At 39.7% G+C, this 27,587-nt stretch overlaps 1 protein-coding gene and 1 long non-coding RNA gene across 5 annotated transcripts in view; one reads left to right on the top strand and one right to left on the bottom strand.

Annotated features, from left to right (window-relative positions):
- The window catches only part of fam49a (family with sequence similarity 49 member A), a 37,277-nt gene extending 10,281 nt beyond the window's left edge, over window positions 1-26,996 (bottom strand). For 3 of the 4 annotated variants that reach the window (XM_065963720.1, XM_020631503.3, XM_020631502.3), the window contains exons 1-2: window positions 26,853-26,996; window positions 5,783-5,838 (exon numbers count right to left, since the gene is read on the bottom strand). The gene's annotated coding sequence lies outside the window, so the exon portion shown is untranslated. Of the gene's footprint in view, window positions 1-5,782; window positions 5,839-6,193; window positions 6,312-26,852 lie in introns of all 4 variants that reach the window. The other variant, XM_065963721.1, reaches the window with a different exon arrangement.
- Window positions 21,409-22,837, top strand: LOC136182791 (uncharacterized). The gene is made up of 2 exons (XR_010668806.1): window positions 21,409-21,566; window positions 22,680-22,837. It is a non-coding gene; the product is annotated as an uncharacterized lncRNA (long non-coding RNA).
- Window positions 26,997-27,587: the final 591 nt, after the last annotated feature.

Here is a 27,587-nt window from a genome sequence, read left to right as displayed (position 1 = left end):
AGAAACAGACATGAGTACATATTGAAATACAAACACATCAAATGTAGTCAACGGTGCTCATCTGCAAATCAGCTGAAAATCATCTACACAGTTAATGTAGACGGTTTAAAGCAAGTGGAAACGTGTTCATCACCCAAGTTTGTCTCTCAACTTTAAAATGAATAATGTTGGTTTTTTTTGTTCATCTGACCTGTATGTTGATTGAGTACGTTTATGACCCTACATGCAGATATGTGCAAACTGCAACCAATGCATTCAATAGGTGCTAAACTCTCCACTTTCAACGGTAGTTTCAGCTTGGTAGTACATCCGAGTATGGTTCGTTCTTTCATTATTCCATTTCAAAACAAACAAAAAAACAACAACAAACTAACGGCATTGTTTGGTTTTGTAAAAAGAAAAAAGTAAACCCAAAACAGAACTGCAGTCAAGTGAGCCATCTTTTGCAAAACCCCGGTCAAGCCAGCCGCCGCTTGAAAAATCATGCTGTTAAACAAATCTCCTGAGAGTCTGCACCAGTTTCTGCGCTCTTCTGGATTCAGGCCTTTCTAAAACTTCTAAACCCAACACGTGGATGAAGCCCTAAACAGCACTTCCACTCTATAAAGATTTTTATTGGAGGCAAAAGGCAGCGAGGAGGTAGCAATTTCCAGAGAAAAGTCTACCTCCTGAGCTATGGAGGGTGGTCACAGTCTGTAATCGCAGCAGACCTTAAACGGTATAATAAGGCCGTGATTACAGTAGAAAGGGAGACATCACAGTATATCATGGAATAGTCGAACATTGGTGGCTTCAAAAGATCCAAGCAGACGTTGGGTGGGAAACAAAAGTTGTTATCTGAAGGTTACGTGAATAAAGAAATAGCAGATGTGCTTTGGGCGCCGGTGGCTGAGTGGTTAGTTTGTGCACCCCATGTACAGAGGCTATAGTCCTCCAAGCGGGCGGCCTGGGTTCAAATCCGACCTGCGGCTACTTTCTTGCATGTCATTCCCCACTCTCTCTGATATCTGATTCTATCCACTCTCCCATCTCTCGAATAAGGGCACAAAAGCCAAATAATAAATCTTAAAAAGAAATAGCTGATGTTCCATAAAACAGACTTTAACAACATGTTGTTCAGAGTTAGTCTATTAAGTCCTTTGAGCTGCAGATTTAAATTGTACAAAAAGGAACTACAAGGGCACATCATCTTTTCTTTTCACACGCACATAACAAACTTCTCCTTTCTTTTATAATTCAAAGTGTGAAGTGGCAACAGAAGAGACGTTGTGCTGCAATGTGCACATGATAATCACACTGCATTTTTCCCTGCATAGCCTCCAGCACAGTGTCAGCTATTTCCCCTCCATGGTTTTTATGTCTCATCTGCAGGCCTCAAAATATCATACACGAGTGATTCTCCAGAGTAAGAGTGTTCTTACAGTTTTTACAGAAACACCTTTGATTCCTGAGAAAGTATCATCAACTTTATATTTATCGGGGTATCAATAACAAGCAGTCATGGTCAAATCAGTTTTATTAAATACAAGGTTATACCAGAAGGGGGCAGTGTTGGTTTATTTCATGAACTGGGATCAAAGTTGCACTGTAATAGTGTCAAGTTGGTACATGTGCTGCAGCACTTTTTTTTTTTTTTTAGACAAACCCTGACCTGCAGCTACAGCTAGTTCATCGTCACACTGAGCCAAACTCTGGTTATTCCACCCTCAGGTATCAGGTAACTACTCAAAGTCACAGTGTGTTCTTAGACTTTTCACCGATCTCTGAAATGGAAGGAGTGTTTTTCTGACAAACCAAAGGGTCTAATGACAGTAAAGGTCCAGCTGAAACTCAGAGTAAGCTTTAAGTTTCAAACGCCTTTCACTCATTTTGGTTCATTAGAAAAGTGTGTCAGAGGATTTTAAGTTTTAAAGAGATGCCTAAAGCTCTCCTGTACTGTTCCCCTGTAGGATATCATTCATTTGCCATTTCCTACACAATGCCAGAATTGCATTGAACAACCTGAAAACAGAAAATGTACGGCTTTGATTCATTATAGGTGTGTGTGCGTACACGTTAACATAGCTGGCATGCCAACTACTTTTGAACACTGGGGAGTGTCTTTGACTGCGGTGATGTCACTCAGCGTCTATTCACAGAGAAAGCACTGATTGAGAGAAACACTTTGACTTGACCAAAACACGAGTGGCATTCGACTCCAGATCTAATAAAGAGGAGGCGATAGACTGCCACGTTTCCGCTGACACAATGTAAGAGGCAACCATGAAATATTAACGTCAACAAGAAAAATCCTGACATCAACCCCTACACCATCAATATTTAGGATATAACGAGGAGAAGGGAGCATGATTTCACTCACAATATCTCAGCTTTTTAAAACTTCCTGTAAGACAAGCTGCCAGTCAAACTGACTGAGATAGTACAACAAGCCACCTTGAATGCATATATTCAAGTGTCCATCATATCTAATCTGAGTTTATTTGCAGTTTGGTGTTTATCGTGCTTTTCCTTGAGGTAAACACCAAACTGCTGCAGCTGCAGCTTTTTCTGCCATTTCTTCTTTCTCAGGACACTTAGACGGAAATGAAACAAACAAATCAAGACAATCCAAGACTGCGAGTAAACTCAGAAATGTACAGTTCGAGAATAAAATAAGAAGCCTAGTTAGTGATATCAAGCAAAATGTTTCTGTCAGAGTCCCTGAAGGCCTCACTCACTACGGTTACTGTGTTATAACGCAAAACATTAGACACCCACATCCTCTCCTTGTTTTCTTTACATGAGGTAATGTGACATCATGACATGATTTACATTACATAAATACTGGCTGAAGATGTTTTTTTGGCATTGATGTATTACAGTGAACACAAGAGATGTATCATGCACCAACTGAAATGTCTTTGGCTGATTCAGATTTTCTTTCTTTAAAGAACTTAAAAACTGAACCATTCACATCATGATCTCTCACAGATATGAAGAGTCAAACCTGCTTCAGCTACTATTTTATGGACGTATGTTGTTTATGAAATAATTGAATCAAATATAATCAGAAAAGCAACATGAAGGGTTATGGCCACACCGATGGTCTGTGGGAGTAACATTCATAACCTGACCTGTTTTAAAATCCTCCGCTTTACAAGACAAAAGAGACCAAGGAGCACATAATCATAACATCAAAATCTGTAATTGTTGCATCACTACTACTAACCTACATCCAACAACAGAAAAAGAGAGGCCTTCAAATGATCCAAATGATCATACAATTATATTTATAGTGATCAGTGGAAACCATGAAGGCCTGCAGGGAGACCTGGACATTAACATCTACCTGTCCTGTGTATTATAATATTCTGTACTAATGCAAAGGGGAGTACAGTTACAAACCAAAAGTTTTGAATAGCTTCAGTATAAAGGTGAACCTGTTACTAGAATGCATGTTGAATGAGCTTTTACTAAACCTGAAGCACTCGTATCACAGCTGATCGGCAGCAACCTGAAAGCATCTCATTTTCTGTGTTGACCCTCTGAAAGCTTGAACATCTAATGATGGTCAAAAAACAGAAACTTCTCTGTTACATGACCCATCTGCTTCCTTCAGCCCTGAGAGCAGACAGAGAAGGAAAAGGCAAACAGGGAAATGTCTGCTTGGTTCCTCTTTCGTGACCTCTTATCTGTACAGCGTGGCGTGAGAGAATGGAAACTTTGACTTTCTTCTTTTTATAGTTGTGTAAATGTAGTGAATTAATTAAGTTATTTGTGTGAAAATTTTTCTAACAGTGAAACGTAAAACCTTTCAGGATGTACTACTTTTTAAACCAACGGCACAATTATTAAATACCGTATTTTCCGCACTATAAGGCGCACTTAAAAGCCTTTAATTTTCTCAAAAAACAACAGTGCGCCTTATAATCCGGAGCGCCTTATATATGGATCAATTGGTTAATTGGTTGATCCATACTGGTTGTACACGGCGCTCAGCGACACTGACTCGGATAATGACGAGAGGGAGCCGGGCATGTTGGATGCCGTACTCGCCCAACTGTTCAATTCGGACACTGAAGAAGAAGAATTCGAGGGATTCGTGGACGGGGAATGAACTGAAAAAGTGAGCTTTACGTGTTATACGTAACTGAACAATGTTGAGTTATGCACTAACGTTTGAATTAGCGGTATCAGACTGTGTTTCTTTTACGTGTTTACAACTGAACAAGGCTGGGAGATATTGTGAATATGCACATTAACGTTTGAACAACGTTGAGTTATTGTGAATGCACTACGTATAAAATGTAGTTTTATACGTATTTATATTTATATATTCACAATATCTCCCAGCCTTGTTCAGTTGTAAACACGTTCTATTCTATGTGCCTTATAATCCGGTGCGCCCTATATATGAAAACAGTTCTAAAATAAGCCATTCATTGAAGGTGCGCCTTATAATCCGGTGCGCCTTATAGTGCGGAAAATACGGTACTATTTTTAAATCAATACTTACTATAAACTTTGTAATAGTAAGTTCTGTAAGATCATTAATGTAATTGGGGAACTTTAACTTTCCCTGTCAATCTACATGTCAGTCCAGATCAGTGACACAAACAGCAAAGCCGTCCTCATTCAACTTAAACCTTCACCATGATTCAAAACTGTGCCTGTGACTCTGTGCTGCAGTCTCTCCCGTTATTTTTTTCTTTAGAATTAAAGTAAACTGGATGTATTTAAAGCACACAAGTGAGTGCTGTGTTTTAAATATTTTCCCCAACTGTCTGCGTCTGAAACAACCTTTAGCTGAGAGCAGAATAAACTCAATCCAACCCTTTCCTTAGGAGTGGTGAATCTAATTTCTAACAGCACAAGGATGGATCTTTTTTGAAGTGTTAACACCTTTCAGAAGTTAAATGAGCAGAATATTATTCACATCTTATATCAGTGTGTATGTGCTACTTACTAAACATGTTGCAGTTCACTGGTTACACGTGTAACCGTGGTTTAAAATGTCAAATTGAATTAATCCAATGATCCAAATGATCATAAAACAATATTTAGGAATATCGATGGAAACAATTTTTTTGTGCACGTACCCTGTTGAGTTGTTTTTTTTTTAAAAGATATGTTTTGGGACTTTTTACACCTTTATTTTATAGATAGGACAGAACGAGGTGAGTGCTGCACCAGGTCAAACAATTTTTAAAAAAGCATGTAAAGGAATTTGGTGCTCTTCAGGCATTAGGAACAGAGGTCAAAGGTCAAATGGCAAATAAATAAATGACTATCCAGGTAAATTGAAAACAAAGTTCATGGTGAAAAATTGGGAGTCTAAACTGAAAATCCTGAGCGATCTAATGTAGAATAAAAATCCTTTATTTAACAGAGATGTGCCTACACGTTTGGACTGAACTAAGTCTTTGTCAGGAGATATTATACTGTCTATAATAATATTTAATCTCCTGTTTTTATCGTCTGTTTGATATGAATTGATTGGGGACCCCTCCGCTTCCTTCCCTACCAACTAGAGGTTCAGCACCATAATTATTATTTTTTTACATCCCCGAGGACAAACAGTTCAAGAGCCTACAGAGCAGAAAGTTTTAATACAACAAGTGCAGACTAATCCTCACTGTAATCATCTAAACCTCGGCATTGTTGCAGGGCTGATGTGCCTTAGCAGCAGCTTAGAGTGTGCTCTCTTTCAAGCATGACTACACTCGTCAAAATAAAAACTGCTGTGTTGAGTGATTTTAAATGTGTGTGTGTGTGTGTGTGTGTGTGTACATAAGTCCTGTACCTTCTCGGGTGGAGGACCTCGGGTTGCTGTCTATATCATCCGCTTTGTCTTTGTCTCTGAAACAAGAGAAAAGTGTGTTTTAGGATCAATATGGACTGAGCAGTAATACATGATACTGGATAGGAAAACAAGAGCAAAGCAGTTCTAATGTATGTATGTGTGTGTGTGTGTGTGCAAGTGTGAGTGTGTGTGTGTGTGTGTGCAAGTGTGTGTATTTCTGCAGCACCTGTGTGCATATCAACCATTTGCACACCAGCGAGGTACAGTGAACACCTTGACACATTAACATACTTCCTCTTTTTTCATCACACATAAAAGCATCGAGCAAACAAATGCAACCCTCCCCCATCACAAAACACACCGCTGAATTATTAAACACTGAAATCTACACGCTGGTGTGTGATACGTTACATCCAAATAAAGCTGATTAAGGCTCTGTCTGCTCCATGTTCACTGGAGTATCAAATGTCCCCCGACAAGCTGCGGCTGCTAATGGTCACTGTACTGTATGTAAGTCCCTCCAGCCTGGCTGCAGAAAATAAAGAGAAAGAGGGATCTGTCATAGTCAAACATGAGGGCAGTGCACATTCAATGTGACATTTCTCAGTTAGCTGAAAAGAGATGAAAGCAACAGGATTATCTGAAGCTTGTAATTCACCCTTGGTTGAAATAAAAAGTTGCAGTTCATATATAAATGAGCATTTACAAAACACTTTGTTTAAATGTTGTGCTCTAAGTCATTTATGGACTGCTGCTTCCTGGATTAACACCAGCTTCAAACAGGAAGTTTGCACCTGAAAAAGTGCATTCAGTGAAATCCTCAAAAAAACACCTGCTGGTCATTTGCTGTCCTGATGAAGATATGGTAAATAGATTTGAGCTTGTGTAACGCTTTTCTATTATTCTGACTACTCAAAGTGCTTTTACACCACAGGTCACACCTACACATTCACACACTGATGGTAGAGGATGCTATGTAGTGAGACCATCTGAAGTAACTAATCCCATTCATACACATTCACACGCCACCGACAAAGCAGCAGGAGCAACTTGGAGTTAAGTGTCCTGCGGACACATTGCACATGTTGCTGCAGGAGCTGGGGATTGAACCCCAACGACCGACTCTACCAACTGAGCCACACTCAGCCCTGTGTAGATAATTAGGAGGACGGTCATCATTAGTCTGTGCTGCAGTGCCTCTTACTACACTAACCTCCACCAGAGAGGCCTGAGAGAAAAAATAAATAAAAAGACAATATGTTTACAATGGCACAAAACAGATCAGGGCAAACTGGACATCTGACAGTAAACAACACAACACTAAAATAATCTTGTCGATCATCTGCAAATGAGCTGCTTTTGTTTTCAACATCTTAATAATTAGTCAGATTACCGTCCCAGGGTCTGAAAGTAAGTTTTTTTCCTAACCAGTCACAGTATCGGGTCACTGAAAATGTCTTGCATCAATGTAGTATTTCTGTCTCCCACATCTGACTTCTATGAAGAGCAGCTCAATCTGTAAACACAGAGTCCGTGGTACCTTACCTGACCCAAGATCATGCAGTATATTAAATGTTTTAAGGCTCCTGTGTTGTTCTAAAACAGACTGTTATTGATATGAATGCCTCTTTATGACCTACAGAAGATAAACATGACCTTCAGAACAAAGACATTTCTTTATAGAATTCTTTTAAAGCCTGCAGCCGCCCTGCCACAGGGGTAAGGTGTCAGAAGAAGGGATTAACAGCAAACTACTATTTTCTGTTATTCATCAGAAACATTCTCAATGAGTAACTGAATGCTAAACCAAAGCAAGATTATTATTTTTTCTAAAAAAACAAAAACAATTACTAGCGGTGTGACAAATCACAATTCCCATGGTTCGGATTGGATCGTTTTTTTCGGATCGACAAAATTCTAACTTAATTTTTTGCAGTCCTCAGCTACACATTCAAACTGTGAAAGGTTACGCATCATGTTTATACATTTTCCACTGCTCTACGGAACAAGTGCAGCCCAAACCGTACTGGTCAAGATCAGCAAAGAGGGGGCGCCAAAATGGCCAAGACTGAAAGTTCCTCAGGGGAGCATGAAGTTGTTGATTTATTGACCTACTTTGTTCCTTGTAAGACAAAGTTCCCCTGCAATAAGAGACTCTGATGTGTTTAGTGAAATGTCAATAGAAGAGCATGAAAATAGTTTCTTGTCCAACAACAACTTGAATCCAGGTTGAAAGAGAATCCATAATGAGTTGAATCATGACCCCAAGAATCATTTGAATAAGGTTATCCACCATATCCCACATCTACAGTTTTGATTGACTTTAACTTGTGTTAAGCCTCCAAACGTTTTTGTTCTGTGCCCCATCTGCTACAGCTTATTCAGTCTCAGCAGCATTCTGCGCTCTGCAGCAGGATTTGGGACTAACAAGGTAATTTAAGGTTTAAGCTGGGGTTTTCAGGGCTACAACAGAGGTTCACCTCTGAGCGGGGTAAATCAACACATCAAACGTACTCAGGAACACGTTACGTCAAATTAAGAGATCAAACTGTATACGTTTAATAAGTTTCTCACATCTTTCCGTTGGACCTGTTGAGTCTCCATCTGCAGACATTTCCTACAATAATATGTAGGATATGTGGTGTGCCAAAGTAGTGCTTAAACACAGCGGGCTTGCTCGCAGAAAAGTGCTGTGAATTCTTCAAACTAGCGCACATCTACGCCGACTTCAGCTCGTTTTTCTTAAAATTAACAAAATTACATGGAGCAAATACAACTGTCTGCTACAATGTATAGTCTAGCTTTCATGCTTACAGATGCTTGACAAACTATATAGTGTTGTAGATATGAATCTTTCATGTGTTGGTGCATTATGCATTTTGTTTCATTATTGTTGAACTAGGGTCTTTAAATTGGACTGCCTCTCTGGGACATCAAAGATTTACTCTACTACAAGACTCAAATAAATACCGGTACACTAATATACAGGGGTGATTTAGCTTCATTAAGTATCATCATGCAGCTGTACTTAGTACTCCATAAATTAAAGCACATTATTACTTAAGAATAAGAATAAACTCACATATTAACTAGTACTAGTACTCTGCTTCCTGAGCAAGAAGAAGCATAGTTTACAGAAAAGCTAAGCCTGTAAAATTTGGCTTCACGTGCAAAGATGAGCTCTGAACAATAATGTACATGAAGAGAACCAGCTGTCATGGGAGAGCCTGGAAAGTGACACAGTCCCATGTGTCACTGTAAATAGTGCTCCTCTGTCTGTGTTGACCCTCATCCCTGCTCTGGAGAACCTGCATGGCAACAGAGGGATGGAAGAAGAGGTGGGATGCTGTGGATGAATGGATGGACGGAGACCCCACAATGGACAGTCGACACTCTCCTTATATGGGCATGTTAGTGTGTGGTGACACATGAGCAGATTTCACCTCAACTTTACAGTTGGTCTGCACGCACACACACACACACAAGTTCTTTCTGGACCCTTTAGACACATGCACACACTTGCCAAAACACCATGTGGACAGTACAGACTGCGCACTGATGAGAGCAGACACTTCACCATGACAACCACTTCACTCACTATACTGCACATCCAACTTCTCCATCTCTGCACATTTACGTCTTCATCCATGTACTCTCTTCTCTCGTTCCCTTTTCTCCTCTTCTTGCTTTCTTTCTTCATTTCTCTTCTCTCCTTCCTCTTTTAATGATGGCTCTATTTTCTATTTTTTCCCTGCCTTCCTGCCAGCATGACAGGTGTCACCCGACAGTCAGCTCATTAACACAATCACGCTGAATATCATTAATCTAATAAGCCAGGGAGGCCATTTACAAAATCAGCCTGCATGGTTCCAGATTTTTTACAGCCCATGCGCTGGCTATTCAATCATTTATCCCAATGACCCAGCCTTTCAGTGAACTAGCCACACATTTAGCCAAGCAGTGAGCAGATGAGTCAGTCAGTTTAGCAGGCAGTAAATATGTCAATCATCCCGGCAGGGGGTGTAGACAGACAGCAATCAGGGGGACGTGTGCAGCAGACTCCTGAAAAATAAACATGTTTTTCAGGAAACATCCATCAGGAGCCAGAATGGAATTTTCCAGGGACCCTACAGGGACCCCACACATAATAATACCGTTTCATTATCCCATTGTGAGTTGTGAAAATATGATTGTGATAATTGCTATTGCGACTGTGACAATGATACCCTAACCCCCAAAATTATTAATGCATTTCAACCGAAGAGTAAATCAGATTTTTAACAGCTTTGTCAACTGAACTTTAAAAGTCCAATATGTAAAATATCTACTGAATTAAAGGATAAAATTGCCTCAATATATGATCAGACATTAAGGAAACATGCTATGTTGAAGTGCTGGCTACTCTGACAACAATGCAGCAGCCAGTATGTCCTCCTTCTAAGTTTCAATTCCAGTGCAGATTGGTCCATTTTTGTTATGACCAAAAGTGGGCAGTTTTTAGGGCCCCCCTAAAAATAAAATCTGATTTGATTTCACATGGCATCAATCTGTCTGTCAGGATAATAGACAGCACGTCTCACTTCTGGACAACATGACTGCAGATGTCAGATTGAGACCAACGTCTTTTTTCAAATTCCTCAAGACAGATTTAGACAGAGCAGAAACCAAGGGAAACAGAAAGAGTATAAAGTAACATTCTCATTAATCCTTACTGACTCTTACCTTAGTTAGATATATCAATGAATTCTAGCGAGTTGATGTCCTGACTTAACCTGGGGCATTTTCTTTAATAAGCCCTGACAAATCCACTCCCATAAAAGATGTTAGACAGTCTTACATGAAAACATTAACAGTGTTTTCCATGCATATTCACACACCCCGCCTGCGAGGCTGTGTCTAAAAGCTATCTGTTTCCATGGTGACAGCAGTGACATTCCTTTAAACAGGGGAAGCACATGAATATGGCAGTGTTTAACCCTGGAGGGAACACACACGCACACACACTTTGTTCTTCCATAATTTACTGTTTAAAGAAAGAGGAAGGTGTGTGATGAAAGCTGCTGTCACTTCTGGTTGGCAAGGACGACGCTAAACCCACCAGGCAGAGAGAGAGACAGACTGCAGGAGTATGATGAGGATGAGTAGAAAATGCAACAAATAATCTAGAGAAATAATATATAACCACGAGAGGCTGTTTTTTTTTGCATCCAAACCAAATCTTGAAACCTAAAGGATGAAAGAAAGAATATTGTGACAGTGCCTTCATGATGGTGAAGGGAAAAAACTGTGACTGAAGAAAGAGACTGATATAGAGCGAAGCTAAACAGTGTTGGAAAATGACTTTCACACAGCGTGATCAGCAAGTTTTTAATCTTTCGCCTCTGTGATTGAAACGGTTGAAAATCTCTATACAAACTATTTAACTGTAACTGTGGTCCGGATGATTTAAAATATATATCCTGAACAATGTCCACAAGGACACAACAGGCTGCATATCTCAAAGTTCACAAGATCTAATGGACCATACCAATCCACCTAATCTAGCTTTTATATGAGAACTGTGCCTTCCCAGTGTGTGTGCAGGCCAAACATCAGCCTCAAAACCACTGAATACTCAGCAATCACATTTTATAACCTTGTGCAAATTAGTCCAACACAGTTTGAAATGTGGCTCTCTTATAGATAAAGCTCCAACTACAGCAAGTAAACAGTACATCTAAAAACCTTCCTTTTTATATTATTATAAAATACAGGATCAGAGTGGATTTATAGTGTGTTAATGTGTTGGGGAGCTCTGAGACTTATTTCAACTGGTTGAAAAGGAGGATAATATGTGACCTTTAAGCTGCTGATGTTACTTTGAAAATGTACTTGTGAATTTCCCAACTGCCAGTAATCAGGCAATTCAAGTAGAAATGACTGTCCTCCTAAATGAAGGGAAGTCACATCCTATGTATTTCTGCTTGATGTAACGGCAGAGAGCGATCAGCACAAACATACAAAGTGAGTCAGGAGGCGTTTGTCCTAACTGCTCCACTCAAAAAGCTACCTACAAGCAGATACAGAGTCAAGGCTGTCACGGCAGGCTGGATTCCTTGAAAAGGCAACCAAACCTAAAGACGATGCCTCTTGACATTTACAGTGTAGAGACAAAATCTCGAGATGCATTCAGCTGAGCAGTTGTCTTTCATTGCCAGTCGACAAAAACAGTTTCATGTCCTGAGGGGTGGAACAGGCCATGACCCAGATTGAAGAGAGACATGCTGTTTTCTTAATGATACATTTAAGCTTCCAAAATCAAAATTAACCATAATTCCCATTGAGCCTTAAAATATGATGGGCATTTTAAGTGCAGACTTTTAGAGAACTGTTTGGTCGTGTATAGCAGTAACAGTCAGCTGTAAGGGGTGAAACGTTTGAGTTCAATATCGACATGATTATAAATGCTTTCCTGAAATTTTGAGGTTAACTTTCTTAATCAACAATCAGGTTAATTACTGGTTATAATCCACGAACTAGGCCTGTACACGACTAAGGACTAACACAGCTGAACCTGAGTTGTCAGATTTTGCCAACCTTCGACTGATCGTTGACCGTTTGTTTGTTTTTGCGCTCATTGATCCATATTCTCATTTGCAATTTGTCTGTGAGACTTTGAATAACAGTTTATATGATAGGACTTGCATTAAGGTGACCTTATAAGGATTTTGTAATGCCCATTTTACAATAAACACACACACATGACTCACATGTGTGCAGATTCAACCACCACATCAGCCACAATCTACGCATCTGTCAGACCAAGATTAACAAAAGACGCGTGTCCATCAGAAGATTCGCTGTACTCTCCACGTCATAATATTCTACCAAAAACGGGTATGATTAAAGTATGAATAAGGTGTATGCAAAATTTTACATTAAACACCCCCATATAGCTGGAATGGAATGATCCTTGTGTTCGACTGAGACTGGCAGTCGACTGAGGCTCTGACGAATGAATCGCAGAAGCTTCGATGATTTGGGGTCTCCCCTACCATGAACATATGGGTGTATTAGTTTTTGTTGTCCATGTAACACGATCAATCCGAGTCAAATTAGTTGTTACTGCTCCAATACATACTCCATACAATTTCCAACAGGAGACTTCAGCACAAACCCTGCATAGCATGCCGGCTGTTGATGTTCATAGACATCCCGGACTCAACCTGTAAATCAATTATTTATTTGGATGAGCATTTTCTCCACAACTGGAAGACGCACGTTTCCAATACTCTGGGTCACGCAAAGTAAGTCTGTGTGTGCAGATGTATGAGTAAACAAATAGGAAGTAGAAATACCTACAGAGACCACATTTCACTTTCATTTTGAGGCAAATAGAAGAAAAACGTGTGTAAGGACATGTACGTTTCAGTGTCATAGGTCTTTGGTGGCTTGCCAAGTCAAAAGTAAAGAAAAGATTGAGGGAGGGGTGGTGGGGGTTGAACGACACATCTGGCTTAGGACACTCTGCCTACTGCAGACATCCTCTAAGGGTTCAAATAAGGGTTAAACCTTAATAGAGGTTCAATGGGCTGAAAGACTGCAACCCTCCCATGAGTAATGAATGCGTGCATGTTAGTGACAACTCAGGAGCATCTTTCCTCCATTCTGCATAGCAACAGCTGATGAATGGATGCTGGAATAGGATGAGCCCAATGCGCCCTGGGCTAAGGGATTTAGGGAGGTTGAAGGGAAAATAACCATCTCTGTAACCACCGCTTTTGTTCATCTGACAATGCCTTGTGAAAGCAAGTGCATACTTTCACTTTGAGATCATTTTATAATATTAAAGCTGGTTGTAAAGCAGACTATTAGTACTGATGCCTCTATATGACCTACAGTACTTAATAAAAAACACCATCAGTGAGAGACTTTATCTTTAATGTAATTTTTAATCCTTTAAACTGCTGCCAACAGGTCGTGTCAGATCGGGTGATGCAACTTTTTTTTCCAAGTTTTCATGGAAATAATCATACATTGACTGTTTAAAGAAGAAGACTGAATCATCATCAGAAAACACCATGTATAGGATAAGATCAATAATAGAAAGGTACTGCTTTGCCCACAGGGGCTTACCAAAATCAGCACGAAATGTTCCAAAAAAAAACCACACAGAAATGTTCAGTGAAGTTCCTCACAGATGCTCTAAATACAGTATCAGGCATGCATCTATAGTTTAGATAGTTTAAACTACAGTATTGTTTTTCATTTGTTGAGATACTAATCTTTATCATTGAGCAACAACACTGCAGAGTGCAGCTTTTGTTCAAATGGATGGATGATAAAGATGTGTTGATTTGTAGCATTCATAGCTTTCAATTCTTCTCTGACATTGTTGCAGGTAAACCACACAAACACAAGTGAGCAACGACAAACTGTAAGAATTTACACTTCAGTGAGGAAACCGTTCATCCATCGTCATCATCAGCTGACACTCAGTTCAACAGGAAATGCATTTTCTCCGTTTCCATACACCCAGAAAAAAGAAAGACAAAACATGTATGCTGAACCAGCAGTGTAAAGTGTGGGAATTGTGTTTTGTCATCCAGGTAGAGCTTCACTTCTTCATGTTTAAATGCAATCACATTAGAACTCTATTATTCTAGTGAATAATGTCCTGTTAACTACATTGTACTACTTTTGGCCAAAACCAATGTTTTCCATATAAACATGGTGCTGTGAAAAAACAATTATTTAAAAAGCATCAGGAAATGCTGCTTCTATTTCTGTCTAGCCCAGAAAACTTAAAGCCAGCTGAACCTGATTTGCGCTTCAAGGAATTTGGCTTTGGTTTGCTTTTTCTTACTTAGGTGAAGATTTAGGAATCTACAGACTAGACAAACAAAAGTCCCTTGAAAGGTCAGCGTTACAGGAATTAACACTCTCATTTCCTTAACATGGTTCACATATTTCAAACTGCAAAGCTTGGAACACACAGAATCTTCTCAGTTTGATGATTATTTCCAGGGTATAATTTAGTCTAAAATATTACACTGGAACTCAGAGTGCAGAGCACACACGTTCCAGCCTGAGGAAGATTCTTCACATGAGATCACTGTCATTGTGCAATTACACATTCATTAAAATTCTCAAGGAACAAAAAGTGATATTATGGGCCCAATTTGATTTCCATGGACTCACTCAAATCACCACCTGGGGCTCCAGAGGACTCACCATAATGAAAACCTCAAATCACTGATAGTCACAGGAGTATTGCAGGTGCACAATGATGATTTAGCAGTCACAATATTCTTACGATGATATACTTACACAGTGCAATTGGTTCTATTTGGTTTAACATAATGTTTGAGTGCTTTGATACTTTATTTGAACAATAAGAATTTTGGTTAGTTTCCTTCCATTTAGTAAAATCTTTTTCAAAATGTTCCTGTGGCTCCAAAGTTTGAGAATGTGTTAAAAGCTGACCTCAGCTTTTTTGTTGTTTTCACATTTGTACTTAGCTTGATTTATGAATGCTCAAATAATAATAAAAGTCACATTATTTTAAAGTGTAAACACTCAACCAGTAGCTTGGCCAGTGTGTAACCAAACCTGCTGTGTGTTCATGTGTGATTTGATGGTATATTAGAATAGAAGAAGTGACACTGTTCTGGGTCTATTATGCCTGAGTACTAACCCAGTAGTTCCTATGTCAGCTAAGTCAATGTATTTCCTCTGAAAGAGACTTTGTATAAACCAAAGGAAACCAAAGTCAACACCAAAGACCCAAAATAACTTCTGTTTAGGAATCTCTAGGAAAATGACAGGCAGTTAAAAACCAATTGTTTAGCTAGTGTGTCTACCAGTGTTACACACTGTACCTTGACAGGACCATAACATCATACGTGTAGTACAAACTGATTCTTGTTCCTATTGGTAGGAACTCATGCCTGAAAAATCAGCATAAAGGCCTGGTATTATCTGTGCATACACACTTCCTCAGTAGCTGGTCAATGTTGCTTCTGTTCTGCTCTAAAAGTTATGTATCCTAAAGCACTGGTGAAAAAAATCACAGAGGAAACATAATGGCAAACTATTGAGCATAAAATGGTGTATTCAGTAGAACGACTGTCATAAAAATGTACATTAATAACATTAATAGCAGACTTAGTATATCGTAACAAAAGTGGCGCCATTAATGTTTTATTATCAATGGGCTACTCAAACTAAGAGTGCACAGAAAGTAAAAGACAAGTAGGAGAAACAAGGGTCACAAAGAGGCATATTATGGTCAAGTGCTGCTAAAGTAAAGCCAATCAATACAGGTCCTAAAGTAATAATAAAAACACCAGCCTGGTACTTAAAAAAACAACAACCGATTATCCTTGGCGCTCTGCATCCATTTTTAAAATGCTTGCGCTGTTTTGACTGGCCACAAAAACAAGCCTTCAAATTGGGTTAGGGGAGCTCCGTCTCCCTTAGGCTCCCTTCGCTGGAGCAAATGTGACAGCAGGGCGTTGTTGGGGCGGGGGGGGAGACTGAGCTCAGCTTGAGGGGAGGTTGGCTGAGTTTTGCCCTAATATGGACACAGGCCGGGGGGAGCGGGGTGCCGCTGAGAGGCAGCAGGGGAAAGGGTGGGCTGGGTGAAGAAGGGGAAACCTGCCCAGCACCACCACAATGGCTGCCTTGCTTCACTCTGCTGTACCGTTCACAATCTTAATCCTTCCACTAACAAGTCTACTCTCAACACCAGCAGAGTATTCTACTGTTTTGGTCCACCAACTGTGCTCACAACGCTCTGCACACACTGAAGAACTCTTTAGCAGTCAGGGCTTGTACATCAAGCACAGTTCATTCTTAAGTACTCGTGTTGCTCCCACTCAGATACCGTACATCACACACACACACACACACACACACACACACACACACACACACACACACACACACACACACACACACACACACACACACACACACACACACACACACACACACACACACACACACACACACACACACACACACACACACACACACACACACACACACACACACACACACACACACACACACACACACACACACACACACACACACACACACACACACACACACACACACACACACACACACACACACACACACACACACGTTGAAGCACAATACTGAGACTAGTCTCAGCACTTGGCTCTGTTCAGCAGCTGGCCCTGTGGTTCACTCAGCTGGGCCTGCTGCCTAATTTTACACTTGCTCATTACAAACATGCCACTATCCCTCCTCCACATCTGGCCTCTGATGGAGAGAGAGAGAGAGGGACACTGATAACAGCAACAGGGACAAGTACTCACAGTTTCTCAGAGCTGAGGAGAAGGAGGGGGTCTGTGAACGTAGTAAACAACTGGGAGGCTCTGACACAGAAAGTAGGATAGAGAGAGACGGACTGCCAAGGCACATAAGAGTGCATGAAGAGAACAATGGAAGGAGGAAAAGAAATCAAAGCAAAACGCAAGTAGGAAAGTAAAGGAGGGCGTTTGGTATTTGGAGAGGAGGAGGCAGAGTGGCTGGCTGCTACTAGCAGCTACTGCTGCACAGAGTGGGACTCCAGGCGTAGAAATTCCTCCTACATCTCTGCTCAATGCCACTTCTGTTTCTTTCAACCCCTTCATGGCAGCAGTTCTGCAGATACAAAAGGAAGCATTTCTGTGTGTGACTGACTCTTATGTGAAACTAATGTTACCAAGTGTGTGCGTGAGAGCATTAAACGATCTGCTCAGCTACCAAGTCTGCTGGGCGGAGGCACCCAAGCCTGGCTCACAGAAGTTATGTTGATCCTGGCAATAAGACAATCTGAACTGATACACTAAGACTGATGAGCAGCTGTCAGTGGTTCCCTTACATTTAATGATCTTGATTGCAGACACCAACTCTGCTTTAAAGTTTTCAGACGTTTAAAGTGAACTTAAGGGTATTGTGTTCAGTGACTTGATAATATGTAAGATTTATTTATATTTTACAAGGCTGAAAATGAGACAATTTGCAACATTTCCTCAAATTGGTCAAATAAAAAAATCCCATGCCTTTAGTTACTTTTTGTTGAAGCTGAAGGAAGTTTGACAATTTGAGACACAAGCTTATTGGCTTTGTCACTCAGAGCTGGATAAGAAGGTCGAATTACTCAAATCTGTCTGTTATAAAGCTGCAGCTAGTTAGCTTAGTTTAGCAGAAAGGCTGGAAACCAAGCAGTAATCTCTGGGCCTGATAAATAAAGCTAGTGCAGACATGGACAACCTGTAAATCTTAATTTGGACATAAATCAGCACGATAAGAACTAACTATAATGACAGAATCCAAAAATGAATTGGAATTGATATTGACTTGATATTTTATATCCATGTTCAGCCTGTTAACATGCAGGAGGCGGGATTTATAACCAATACTGCAGCCAGTTAGTAGAGAGAGCACCTGATGTATTGGCTTGCCTGTTGAGGAGCTGTCATGTTGTCCATCTTTTTATACACTCAATGAGCATCACTCTCTTTTACAGTCATGGTCACTTGTGGTTCCAGAAAACCAACATGGCAAAAGCCATAATGTATAGCTGGAAGCTCACATCACTGTGGGCTCGTCCATTATTTACACTCTCCACAATGATATTAACCTTCTTCCTCTTTGGCTCAGCTGAAGTTATCATGTCGGGGCAGAAGAGAAAAATTGTTGAAGCTTGAATGCTGCACTCCTACAGCTCAGGGTTAAAAAGCACATATTAAACACCTCCATGGATGTTTGCATGTAAACCTTTGTTATTCAAAGTACTGTATCACTAAACATCAGGATTCTAAAATATATCTATACTTTGTTTGAACCGTAAAGGACACATTGTCTAGGGTAACTAAATCCAACCTCACTAACTATCAAAATATGTTTTTATCCGTGCCAAGTGGCAGTCTCCTACATGACATTGTTCACAGCTCAGAGAAATGGTCCCTGGGTAATTTCTGCAAAAAGGCAGGCTATACCAAGACATTTGGGGCACAGGGGTGTTCCTTATAAAAACAAACCTATTTATGGCTTTCCGTGCAGGCTCGCTCCATACTGAAGGATCAGTTCTAATCACTGCATAAAGGTCTAGAAGAGGATATTTGACCTTTCCAGACCAGGTCTCTGTCATCAGACAAGTCTCCAGGCTTGACTGAGGACAAGCTCAAGTGCACTCGCTTAGTTAGTCATGCAACATATCTAGGCCAATGTTATTCCCTCCTTACACTGTCTTCACACAGTAACTCTGAGTCTGCATGCCATGGAAACTGTGTGGCTGCCTCGTACGCAGAGACTTGATCATAACACACACAGTCACAGATACAGAAGGCAGAACCCAATGTGAGAGAGAAGGAACTCTAGCAGCAATCACAGCGCTTTAATGTCCATTATCTGCTGCCTTAATAGAGACGTGAAAAGTTTTAGGAACTACATTTTCATTAACAGCCCTGATGATTAAATAATCATGCATTGAAGCAATTATACATCTGGTAGGACCCTGACACGTTCCAAACAAAAATGAATATCTACTTTTCTTGAAACAGCCTCTGGACCAACAAATAACAAAAAATCCAAAACTTGAAATGAGCATAAACCATCACAATCCCAAGATATCAGGGTCAGAGTTTAAGCTATTACTCTGCAGCCTGCCGACCCACACACACAAACACATTCAGTGCTCTGCTCTGTCCAAAACGCTGTTGTTTTCTGGTAACTCCATTGTGTCCAGTGCTGATGAACCCTCCTGACATGATTGTGATGACTGTCACATCTATGTATTCCTGCTCTGGCAGACCATTAGGTTGTCAACAACAATTAACAGCTGTATATATCTGGATTCCTGCACCTGTCAGGATCAGTGAGTGTGCCGCTGAAGTGCAAAATGCAGTTAGGCTGAGGCCAAGATCCTTCTGCCAGCTGTGAAAATGCAGAAAAACAGGTGGTGGTGTAGCAGCACACAGTTATTTCACTGAAGTATTATAATGCTTTATGCATTCCCTGTACTATCAGATTTATACCGTATCACTACGCCTTTTTACATTCAACTTAATCAGCTTTAAAAATAAAAAAATCTGATCTAATCTTGCAGGCTATTTTGCTTCAGAAAGTGTTTTTAACAGAGTATGTAAGAAGCCATTGTCAATTAGCAATGAATTGTGGAAAGGAAAAAAAAAGCATTGGAAAGATTGCCAAGTAACAGTGCCAGTGTAGCATTAATGCCCAGAAAAATATCTACAAAAAATCCTTCATTCCCAACCTGAAGAAAATCAAAGAGACACTTTTTAGCAGCTGTCGTTTTTAACAGTCCTCTTTTAATGTCTGTACTTTGTGTTAAAAACTTGTGTTTTTAAATGTAATGATTGAGGCTTGTCAAAGGAGGATTTCTGTCACTTTTGGGACAGGCAATAAAGTTTATCAATGTATCTATCTATCTATCAGAAAGGAACATGAAACAAATCAGACCGTAGAAGATGAGAATTAATCAGTCTGATTAATGTAATGTTTATTATGACATGTGCTGCTGCCCTCTTGGCCAGGTCACGCTTGTGAAAGAGATCTTGATCTCAATGGGATAATAACCTGGTTAAATAAAGGTTAAATACAAATCAAATTAACTCTTTAATCTTGTACTTTCATAACATCTTTTTACTCTAACAGGTTTTCCAAGTCTTTCCAGTTTCCAGTGGCCTAGAAAAGACGATGCTTTGGGCATAAATTAAGTGCCAAAGCAAAGAAGCCTCTAGATGAAATGAGTTTGCACAAAACTGACAGGACAGATGGTGAGCATTTTAAATCACCTTTTTTATGACACCACTCTAACTATACAAACAACAGGTGACTTATATAACAGCATGTAGCATTAAACTTTCATTAAAAGTTTGAATTGTAAATACACAATTAAAAAACCCAGACCAAACAAGAAGGAAAAGAGGGAGGTAAGTATATCTCAACACAAAAAAATAACATTTTAAGTTGGTATCTGTGTTTTGAAAGTTGAAGGACTTCATGCTACACTACCGCAGGGAAGCAAACAGACTGAGCCGTCGTCCCTCTGACAGGATGTGAGGGTAAAAAGTGAAACGTGAGCGGGAAGTGTGCGGGGTCATAAAGCAGTGTGTGGTTCATTCTCTCAGACAGACAGATAAAGAGACAGGCACACGGGTAGTTTGGGGTAAAACAGGAACTTGGAGAGCACAGTTTGATTCGCATGATGTTTTACTGGGACACAGCCATAGTTCACTGCGCAGAGAAAAACTAATTTCCTGAGAGGAATAAAAACAGGAGGGGATTGAGGAAAGCAAACAATGAATAGAAATATTGTAGAAATTTGTCTGCTAGACATTCTTCCCAGTGAACATTGAATGCTGGAGGCTTAAGTGTTAAAACAAATTAAGCTGTTAAGAGATAAGCTGTTCTAACAGCTGAGATTTATTAATCCTGCTTTCCTGAATTGTTAAGACTGAAAAGGCTTCTTGTGTAAGTAGGTACACAATTATGCTTCATTGTATTACCATGAGTTGAAGGCTCATTTAGACTTTGACTTGTCGGAAAAGCACAGGTGTCAACTTTAGATCTGCCTCTAGGATATTATTCAAGCGTCTGAATAAGACACGGCAGTGTGACAGTGAGTCAGCATGCTAAATACAAGACTCTGGAACTAAAGCAGTGTTCATTAGATCTTTTACTCTCCTGCTTGTCTCACTATGACATGTGGAAAATTATGTTAAATCCTTAATAATGAATTGCTTACAATAGCTGCTTCATGGTAAGTCTTATCTTAATGATTTTTCACTTGAGTAATGGTGCAACTCTGCTACAGTCCATAAGTTCGAGAGATAGATTGCTTCTGATAATCCACTAAGTATTGACTTTTTAAAGATGTAAGGTAGAGGAATGGAAACAAGAGGCTTTTGCTTTAAATTAACATGGATAAGCTTGATAAGTTTCACCAGGATATTCAAATAAAAAATAATACTTTAAAAATAAATACACAATTTGAATAATAAAATAATAAAAATGTGGCTTAACTAAAGCATTGTTTCTTTATCTTATCCAAGCAAAGGTCCTACAAATCTTAAATGTTGTGTCTTCATGGACGAGCCTTCTGAGTTAAGTTAAACATCTTGATATGTTGGTACAATATTACATGATCATTTAATGTGAATATAGTAGTGCTGCAACAGATCACAGTTGATCCGTTCGGATCATCTGTTCGCGCCGCATATGATCCAGGGATCTATGGAAAATGAATCATACTGGTCAGTCAGCAGGTGGTTGCGTGTGACAACAATAGTTGTCATAAGGAACGTTATCCTGCAGCCTGTTCTGCATCTGTAAACATAGCTAAACAATCTCCATTACAGAGCGCTCCACTCGGTTTTAAAAGCTGAAGATACAGTCCTAAATGCACGCTCCCTGTTCAGGTTCAGGTTTACCTTTACTGCGTGTATAATTTATAAATGTAGATATGTGTATAGTGAAGAAAAATGAGGAAGCAATACATTATCAAGATGTGAGGAAATTCATTTTGATGCTGATACTGTTAAAATGCAGTTTGAGTCATGGCTAGCTGAGGAGTAGAAAAGTGATATTAGAAATATATTTTTTCCTCTTTTTGTCCAATCCAGAAAACGATTCCATCTGTGACAAAAATCTGTGATCCGATCCAAACCATTAGATTTGTGAAACATTAAGAATATAGTACTCTAAGTTCTCTACACTTTTCAGAATGGTAGATCTGGTGACTTCAAGTTTCTGTTTAAACTTTATTCTCTCTTTTCTTCACTGTCACACACATATACGCACACCCACACAATCTGTTAGCTGAGCATCAGAGACTGTAGAGCCAGTGAGAAGTCTGTTGTGCTTTCTGTTCCAGCCCAGATGGCAGCATTGGCTGAGTCAGCGGTGACCGGTGGTCCATGGTGTACTGGATGATTAGTGGTCGACAACAGGACGAGAGCCGAACACTAAGAGCCTGAAGCGGAAGAACTCAGATTTTAGTTTGGTCCTTTTTAATAAAATAATGGATATTTACGTTTTTATTTTTTTTTAAATGTGTTGATGCCAGATTTTGACATACATGAATAATAATTTGATTGAATGTGTCAGAGACAGTGGATGAGTGCTACAGTCTAACCTCAGCTGGCACCATCAGTGAAAGGATAACAGAAGAACATTTCCTGCTGCATGTTCAGCTAAAACCAACATCAAATATTAGACTTGGCATATGTGCAGAATCCACTGCTGGAAGGAAATACTCTGTGATTTCTCGTTTAGTGTAACAAAAGCAACTTTAGATTTATAGCAGTAATCTAATAAACAAAAAAAGAAAATAAATGAATCGTAATTCCCACATCTCAAGGTAGCATCAATGCCTGATGCTTACAAACAGGGTGACCGGTTAATAAGGTAAATCTTAGAATATTAAAACATGAGATCAACTCACAGTGAAGTGTTGCATATGCTGCTGTGTAGTTTTGGTAAAGGTTTGATTTTGATTATAATATCAGTGTTTCACACAGTGTTTTATAGTAAAGGTGGCCGCCTTGACAACACGCGCCCTGCGCCTTAACTACCTTTGTAGAAAAACAAAAGAAATGATTCTAATCATCCAGGATGCTCCGTTTGGGTCAGACTCCCACGGTTCTGCACGTGATCTATAAAATATGACTTATCTGTTTCATCTCAACGTGTCTGTGTCATACAGATATCAGCTTGTGGTTACAGGTGACAAAAATCATTGGTTTGGTAAAAAAAAAAAAATGTTTTCAAAATGACACAGCTTTTTATATTACTGTCAACTGTACTCAGATTTTTAAAAGCACCTTCTAAATAAGCCAGCTCTTACCTCAACAGGTGAATTTCCTGTGGGAAACAATGAATATAATAAGATTTAGGACAGTCCTACATTATATACGGATGAATCATTCTGCCGATCACACAGCAGACACAAAACAGCCGATCTGTCAGTTTGAAATCAAGCTTGTATGCTGGACTATAAATTATAAAAAAATTGACAACTTTCTGACTGGGCAAGTCACACTAAGTTACTCTTTAATAACTTGGTTGCTTTAAATTAAAAATTAAACTACATAAAGACTTTTAGTCAAAGAAAGTTAAGTGAGGTAAATGTGGTTAAAGTTAGTATCAGCTACGCTTGCAGCCTTGAGAAACCTAAAAGAAACACTGATTTCTTACATGTTGTTTGTTTGTTTTGACCACAGGGTGTTCCCAGAGGTATAACTTCTCTCTGGGTTATAACCTTGTGGATGATGAACATTGATAGAATCCTAAAAACTGAGCAAGGTAAGCGACAGCTCTGCTCAGTTCCCAATGTCCTGTGCCACAACAATTACCGTTGGAATCGCTGAGACACTGGTCTATAAAATAAAACGGCCTTATTCAGCGTTTAATGCTCTAATTGTCTATAATTCAAAAAGATGAAAATACAGCCTCAGAACTGTGTGATAGACAGCTTTAGTTCATAGCAATCCATTATATTCCAATAAACCATCTGGTTTCTTCATCAACAAGATGCTCTCCGACTCAGCTGTATATGGTGACAAATTACTTTTTGATGAATATTGAATAAGATGTGATTTCAACCCCCGGCTTTAGTTTTACATCAGTTTATATGTTGATCCTGTTCAGATGGTTTGAGAGTTGCAGCAGTAAAACTTCATTTCTATATTAAAAATTCAAAGCTAAATCATAGCCAACCTACTTTTCAATAGATGGAATTATTTATGCAAGCTTTTCTTATTGTGTTTGAAATGGCAGTGCTAAATAAGATTAAACTTAAGTAGTGAACAAAATGACTTGGCTCTGTACCTTAAGTATGACAACAGGTTAAAAACCACAATGTAAGAAAAGGCTGCAGATAGAGAGGGTGGGTGATGCCATATCCTGTTTTTCTGTCTCAGACACAAACACTGAGCGGTGAGAAAACAAAAACTGCAACCTCGAATCCAAGAGCTACAGTTTTGTTAAAGTGATGGTCAGGCAGAGTTCAGCTACACATGCTGCCTTCAGACTCTGCCAAAATATATTTGTAAAGTCTGATATGTCTTCCTCTTTGCAGTGTTCCCCCAATTGCATTGCATCAACACTGCATCTGAAACCTTTACATCGTTCACAAGCACCTCAAATCAAAGAACTGCATTATCTGGGACTAAAGTAATATTCCTTAGTTTACATTAACTGGTGGAGAAAAAGATTTTGTAGACGTCTAGTCACTTCAATATTGCGCTTAAGCTACATGTTTTCATCACTTTCTCAACAATTTAATGTGCATTATGCAGGACAGATATTTAAAAGCAGAAGTCCGATACTTCTCCAAAGTGGTTGCTAACTGATTCATCATGGAGTGATTCTTCTTGTATTGTGCTCATCATAGTAATGACTACATCTTCCTCCGGGGACTATATAAAGCCCGGCATGCTCTTACTTGTCCACAGTGAGTAAAAGTGAAGACAGAGGCGCACACAGCCACCGGAGGCCATGCAAAGAACATGCAAAGCATTTCAACTTCTTCCTAGAGAGATCAGGTTCAGCCACAACAGCCATTGTCCCACATGTTTCAGTCGAACAATTCAACATGCATTCCATTAATGCTGCAATTACTGCCTGGCATACCAGCTGAAACAAAACACACACAGGCACACAGGAGCACGCACACACTGTGGTAGAGAAGTGCAGCTGTTGCTGTATGTCTTCACAAAAAAAGCGCCTTTTCAGTGCCATAGAGAGACGCACAAAGAGAAACTGTAAAAGTAGGTTTCTTAAGCTGATTTAAACTGTAAAGTTGATAAAAAAACAGTATGTGACGAATGAGTCCTGACACCCCGTACATTGGCTTTTTAAAGCACCATCCAGTCTTTGGTGTATTTCAGAGAGCAAACCAAGCAAGACTGAGTTCTACAAAATCCTTAGTCATGACTTGTTTCTCAAATAATCAAAACCAACCCTACACCTCACTTTACAGCACCCTACCCCATCACCACATAATTGCATTTGGATAGGTGCCACTAGCTCCAGAACAGCACTGCAATGACTCATGATATAGAACTGAAGAAATCAATAATGAATGGTCATGGCAGGATCTCATTAAGTATAGACTTCTTCTATAACACCCCATGAAGCAGAGTCACTAATGAGCAGCTAATGTCAGTTTACACTGCACTCTGACTGGTAGTTATTAACACTGTAAATCATGCACATACACGCACAACTGCACAGATCCTCCATTGTAACTTTTGTGTTTTTATCGGCTATGTTGTATCTTATTCTTCTTACTGTAAGTGCCCCGTCAGCAGGAGCATTGCTGATGTATAGCTTCTTACTGTTTTAGCTCTAGTCGTGTGCTCATTGTTTTGCACCAAAACACAAAGTCAAATTCAATGTATGTGTAAATGTGGCAATAAAACCGATTCTGAGAGGAGAAAGAAACAGCTGCAGTGGTTTGGCATTTACAGTGACAGCCTGAGAGCAGAAAACACTGATGCCAACTATGATAATAAAACGTGTCTAATAGTTAAACAGGCGGTGAAATTGACTGATAAGAACACTAGAAAGTAAGCACTCGTACTTTATCACATCCACCTGCTAGTATACAGTAAGTAACCCAACATACACTTCATACAGTAAACCAGCAAAGAGAAAACTCAAATGTAACGTGGCTGCAACTTGCAGGCTAAGTCCGTCTGCTAGCCAGACTGTTAGCCGACCGGCGGCATCGCTGTCAAACACACTCAGAAAAGGGAAGTCCCTCAATAAATTATCCTGTAACACCAAATAGACACAGGCAGTGACCAGGGAGAGGCTTATCGCACTTAGCCGTGATTTAAAAAAAACATATCTGAGCGCTCATAAGTGGCTAATGTTAGCAAGCAACTTAGCGTTTCCTCCCCCGGCATCTCTTCCCCATGTGAACTCGTTTGACAGTCACTGATTTACCGGGGATACACAATTTGGCACAACACCATGTACAGTAAATACAGCTCGAAGCCCACTCAACACGAATAAAAGTTGTCTTAACCTTGAGACTCACCTGTATGCCTCTGCGGGTAGTACTTTTTAAGATGAAGCGAAGTGTTGGTCCGGGCAGTACTTTCACCGACCTTGGCAGCTCTGCTTGTCCCCGACAGCAACAGACAACAACACGCTCAGCGGAGACCCCTCCCTCTGCCACTAGGAAAACGTCGAGGGGGGAAAAGGCAGTCTAAAGCCCCGCCCACTCACAGTTCTTATTGGTCAATATTAGGGACAGTGCGAAATAAGCCAATTAAATCAACTATTGTTTTTATTCTTAATGTGAAGAATAATTCAGCATATTATTTCATATCACATTATCTCCCGAAGCTGAAAATTAAGCTTTGGACATTAGAAAATAAGCAATGAAGCTTTGTGCATTAGCACACATGATATATGCTCATGCTGTCACCCATTGAGAGTCAGACACTTTTAGTCTGGCCCTGGACTTATTACACCACTCAGACCACTGGAAATGTCTCCATAGTATCATCTAACTCAACTTTACAATCTGTCTGTTAACCGCTCAATACATTTTCTCAGTTACCCAAGCTGGATACTGTATACATTGTATTTGTAAATATTGTTCATATACTCAAACCCTGTGCTCATACATATAGCTTATTGCTTCTTAATATACTCTGCACTTTGGTACTTATTTCTGCTTATTCTGTTTATATTTTTATTTTATTCTATATTCTAGGCTAAATATAAATTAAATTCCCACTTCTATGTTGTGTTGAGAGCTACTGTA

The sequence above is a fragment of the Labrus bergylta genome, chromosome 15 (genome assembly GCF_963930695.1).
Source record: "Labrus bergylta chromosome 15, fLabBer1.1, whole genome shotgun sequence".
NCBI lineage: Eukaryota > Metazoa > Chordata > Actinopteri > Labriformes > Labridae > Labrus > Labrus bergylta.
Note: the sequence above shows the minus strand (reverse complement) of the source record. Positions and strands in the feature narration are given on the sequence as shown.